Source organism: Lissotriton helveticus, chromosome 10 (assembly GCF_964261635.1).
Source record: "Lissotriton helveticus chromosome 10, aLisHel1.1, whole genome shotgun sequence".
Lineage (NCBI taxonomy): Eukaryota > Metazoa > Chordata > Amphibia > Caudata > Salamandridae > Lissotriton > Lissotriton helveticus.
In genome coordinates, this window is record NC_136071.1 from 357,784,107 (window position 1) to 357,789,586 (window position 5,480).

The following is a 5,480-nucleotide window of genomic DNA, read 5'->3' on the forward strand; positions in this document are numbered from 1 at the left end:
GAGGAAGAAGTAGCAGGGAAAGGGGACATCTGGTTGTTTGGATTGGCGTATAGAGAGAAAATCATCTGCTCGAAAGTCAGTCCTAAACAGTGTCTACGTATATGTGTATAAACGTCCTAAGAAAGCTCCAAGAGACTTTGTCAAAGGCCCCTTCAGCATCTTTGACTGCGGCCCTCCGAGGAGAATTTAGTAATGTTGCTTTTTTCTAATTCCTGTGCAATGCGTCTAATATTGTCAGCTGTCATTCTTCCCTTGACAAAGCTAGTTTAAGAGGATAGATTTTTGATTGGAGGAATTTTTCAAGTCTGGTGTCTAATATCTGTGCATATATTTGACAAAGTTCAGCAATTAGGTTGGTCTGCAGTTATCTTCTTTATCTGTGTACTACTTTGCCTGTTTTACTTTTATTCCTGCAATAGTGATGTTTTGATCCCTTGACTTTATGTACCTTGCTAGTATTTTAGCTGTCTTAATTAATTTGCAGATTTTCTTCACTTTTAAGTTGTTGACTCACACATGAGCTCTTCTGCTAATAAGTGTATTATAATCCTATTTCAGACTTGTAACTTATTCACAGTATTGTTTGTATTTTCATTTATTAATTGTAAATCAAAAAGTTTAATTTTAGTTTCAAGGTCATTTAAATGTATTTTCATATTTTTATTGGACACAATACTTATTTTCGCTGTAATTGTGTCTTTCACGGTTTCTCATATTGTTTCTGGTGATATACATGGGTCAAGTGTTCACTAAAATAGTTTTGTTATCAGTCCTGGATTTCATTTTTGGCCTCTTGATCCTTAACAGTGTCTTTAATGATTCTCCCTACGCTGTTCCTGTTTGTGGGTTTAGATAGATTTATATCTACCACTATGCAGGTGTGGTGAGAATTCAGTATCTGCCCTATTCTGGGTATAGAACAGTTGTATGTGAGCACATCATTTGCTAGGATGTAGTTTATTATGGAGTATGTGATGTGAGTTGAAGGCAAACTCACTACCTATTGGGTTGTGTAACCTTCATACGTCTATTAGCTTGTCTGCTTTGCATACGTTTGTCTTTGGTTTATGAGATTTACTGGGGCGGCATTTGCAAGTGGACAGTCTATCTAGTAATGTATCCATAGGGAGATTGAAATCACCCCCTAATAAATGGTTATTGCTAGGATATTTAATGTATTCTTCTGTTGAGGTTTGTCCAGAATTAAGGATCATCTGTTGTTTGGGCAATGTGTTAATTATATCTGAAAGAAACAGGTTAGTATTAGATTCCTTACCTTAGAATATCCCCAGGCGTCAGTCTGGATCCGGAAACTTTTGCGTAGCAGTACCCCTGCGCGTCGGTAGGCGTCGTCTGCAGGCGTCCCCTGCGGCTCCGCGTCCGTCGTCGGCGTCGTGCGCCGTGATGACGTCGCTGGAGTATATAGACGCCGCCTCCGCGCGCTGACGTCAGTTCTTCTTTTTTCCGCGCCAGTTAGCGCAGATCCGAAGAGCAGTACTCCGGTCTTTTGACCAAAGTTTTTTGATTACTTCTAACTCTTAAGGTGCCGGTAGGATGCCCGGTTTTAAGAATTGTGACGGGTGTGACCGCACGATGTCGGTCACCGACCACCATCGACTCTGCCTCCGGTGCCTGGGCGCGGACCACGACGTGGAGGCCTGCGTCGACTGCCGGGCCTTAACGAGTAAGGCTAGAAGGGAGCGGTCCCGCAAGCTGCTCGAGCTCCGGGTGTCGGCCCCGCGTCGAGAGCGGTCCCGGTCCGGCCGGAGGTCGAGGGAGCGGTCGAGAGAACGGTCGCGGAGCCACCACGAGCGCTCTGGAAGTCGTCACCATTCCTCCGGTTCCTCAGGTAAGAAACACAAGAAGTCGGGGCGTCGTCATCGCACCCCCGACTCCCCCCGACGCTCGCGCGATGCGGCCGGGGGTTCGGGTGGCCCCACCCCCGCGGCCCCGCGTGGGTCGCCGACGCCGCCTGCTCCATACCTGTCGGTCCCTGGGCAAGGCGCGTCGCGCGAGGAGATAGAGGAGTTCCTCATGGCCATGAGGGCGCTGTCTCCTCCGGCGGGGCCTACGGCGCCTGCGGGCCCGGTGGTCCCGTCCGGGGGCCCGAGCGGTTCGGGTGCTCCTGCCCCGACGCCGTCGGGTGCTCCGGCCCCGACGCCGCTGGGCCCTTCAGGGTCGACGCCGGCTGGTCCGCCGGCCTCTCCGGCGCCGATTCCATCGGGGCAACCCATGGTGCCGCCTCCGCGCGGCGCCGCGGCTCCGGCTGGCGTCGGGGCTCCTGCGCCGGCTCCGGGCGGCGCCACCCCCATTCCCTCTCCAACTCCGGACGCGGAGTCGGACCGGCGTCGGCCGAGTCCGGCGCCGATGGGGCCCATTGACCCCGAGGAGCTGGTCTACATCGTTGACTCAGAGTATGGTGAGGCTGTGGATTATGGAGAGGGTTGGGAGGGGTCTGAGGACCCTCTGTCACGCGAGTGTCAGTACGACGTGGACTGGACAGGTGACTTGGGTGATGCCAGTGGTCTGGACGATTCTCCTAACCCTGGTTTTGTCTCGCCTCCTACTGTGGCTTCGGAGGCTGGGGCTGCTTATTCAGTGGTGTTGATGAGGGCTGCCAAGGCTTTACGCCTTGAGCTCCCCGTCGCAAAAGTGAGGCCTAACATCCTCACCGAGGTCTTCAAACCGCAGTCATGCCCACAGGAGCCTCTGCTGCCGTTCAATGAAGCCTTGACGTCCTGTGACCGTCCTGTGCTCCACAGACGCGGTCGCTCCTCCACGCTGCTCCCCGACCTGCCTGCCCTCACAGCCTGGTATCGTTGCTCCGCTCTGCAGCTGCCCTCACAGCCTGGTATCGTTGCTCCACTCTGCACATAGCAGGACCGCTTTAATTGACTACATCGCTATTATTTATTTATTGTAATTAAATAGCGCTGAACCACCTCGCCTGCTAATTAGCCGCTTGTACCACTGTGCCGTCGCTGTGTTGCCTTGACTGCCTTTTCATTGACTTTATTCTCTGCACATTTAGCATTACTTTGGCTGCCTGCTCCGTTTGGCGCTGCCGGCCATTTTGTTGTTGTTGATATTGTTGTTTGGGTCGCCCTGCCCGAGTCTCCACCCCGCTCCCGCCTTCGCCAGCTGACCCTCCCTCCCACTAAGACTATCAGACCCGCGTTGTGGAAATCGCGCTGTGACCGTCCTGTGCTCCACAGACGCGGTCGCTCCTCCACGCTGCTCCCCGACCTGCCTGCCCTCACAGCCTGGTATCGTTGCTCCGCTCTGCAGCTGCCCTCACAGCCTGGTATTGTTGCTCCACTCTGCACATAGCAGGACCGCTTTAATTGACTACATCGCTATTATTTATTTATTGTAATTAAATAGCGCTGAACCACCTCGCCTGCTAATTAGCCGCTTGTACCACTGTGCCGTCGCTGTGTTGCCTTGACTGCCTTTTCATTGACTTTATTCTCTGCACATTTAGCATTACTTTGGCTGCCTGCTCCGTTTGGCGCTGCCGGCCATTTTGTTGTTGTTGATATTGTTGTTTGGGTCGCCCTGCCCGAGTCTCCACCCCGCTCCCGCCTTCCCAGCTGACCCTCCCTCGCCCCTCCCCTTCCATCATCCTCATATGACAGCTACTCTTGCGCGCAGCGTTCACGCGCAGCGGTCGCGCCCAAATCGCGCCGAAGGTGCGCCAAAGGTAAGCCCGTCTGCGCCCGTCCGCGCCTGGACCGCGACCAGCGCCAGTCCCCCTGCCCTATGCCGCTCCCAACCCCCCAGAGTAACTTATGATGCCGCTACTCTCCTCGCCTTCAACGCAGGACGCACCCCACTATGCTGCGTAGCTACCCCAGGACGTACCCACGGCCCATTCTCCTGCCTCTCCTGTAAGTCCAACTGCTTCAGAACCCTCACCAAACACACTTCCTCCACACTCAGCTCCGAACCCAACGACTTGAAATGCATCCTACTGAACACCCGCTCGGTCCACAGACACGCAACCGAACTCTGGGACCTAATCGACACTGTGTCACCTGACATCGCCTTCCTCACTGAAACTTGGATGAACGCATCTTCTGCCCCCGACATCGCCATAGCCATACCGGACACTTACAAGATCATTCGAAAAGACCGCACCATTAAAAAAACTGGAGGAGGCATCGCCATCGTCCATAGAAACACCATCAAAATTACAACCAGCTCTGACGACAATCTTGCAACCGCCGAACACCTCCACTTTCAGATCCACACCGACCCCAGGACCACCCTTAGAGGAACCCTCATCTACAGGCCCCCAGGCACCCGATCCCAATTCAGCGACGACATCACTGACTTCGTCAGCCCGCACGCCCTCGCCTCCGAGAACTACATTCTTCTAGGAGACCTCAACTACCACCTTGACAACATTCTCGACAACAACACCACCACCCTCCTGGACAACCTGTCCAATCTCGGACTCAAACAACTTGTTGACACCCCCACTCACACAGCCGGACACACGCTCGACCCTATCTTCACCTCCAGCAAGCACATCTCCTTCGATCACACTACAGCTCTCCACTGGACGGATCACAGCTGTGTTCACTTCAGCTACAAAACAACCCTGACCCACAACCGTCCACAACCCATTCCCCGAAGAAATTGGAACAAAATCACCACCGACCAACTCCTCGCATCCCTCAGCCAAAACACTCCCACCCTAACAACGGACCCAGACCAAGCGGCCACAAACCTCAGGCAATGGATTACACACAGTGCGGACGAACTAGCACCCCTGAAGAAACACCAGTTGAAATCATTCAGCAAAAAGGCTCCCTGGTTCAATGATGACCTTAAAAAATCCAAGAAGACATGCCGTACCCTGGAGAAAAATTGGAGAAAAGAACCAACCTCAGACAACATGACCTCCCTCAAGACAGCCACCCGCAAACACCACCAACTGATTCGATCCGCCAAGAAATCAGCATTTAAGGACCGTCTCGACAACAATTCTCATAACAGCAAGGAACTCTTCAATATCGTCAAAGAATTCACCAACCCTCCCGCAGCATCCAACGACATCACTAACTCCCAAGACCTCTGCAGTGCGCTATCCTCCTTCTTCTACAACAAAATTGCCGACATCCACAACAGCTTCAAGAACACTCCCAATGACCAACTCACTCCACCCCCTTCTGATCCCACCCCTCCAACTAACTACCTCAATTCCTGGAACCCAATCACCATTGAAGATACCATTCGCCTCATGAACTCAATCCACTCTGGCTCACCTTCTGACCCCTGCCCCCACTACATCTTCAACAAAGCTGACTCCATCATCGCTCCCCAACTCCGCGATGTCATCAACTGCTCCTTCAACTCAGCCACCTTTCCAGAAATATGGAAACACGCCGAACTCAACGCCCTTCTGAAAAAACCAACAGCAGACCCCTCAGAACTGAAAAACTACCGACCCATCTCCCTCCTCCCTTTCCCGG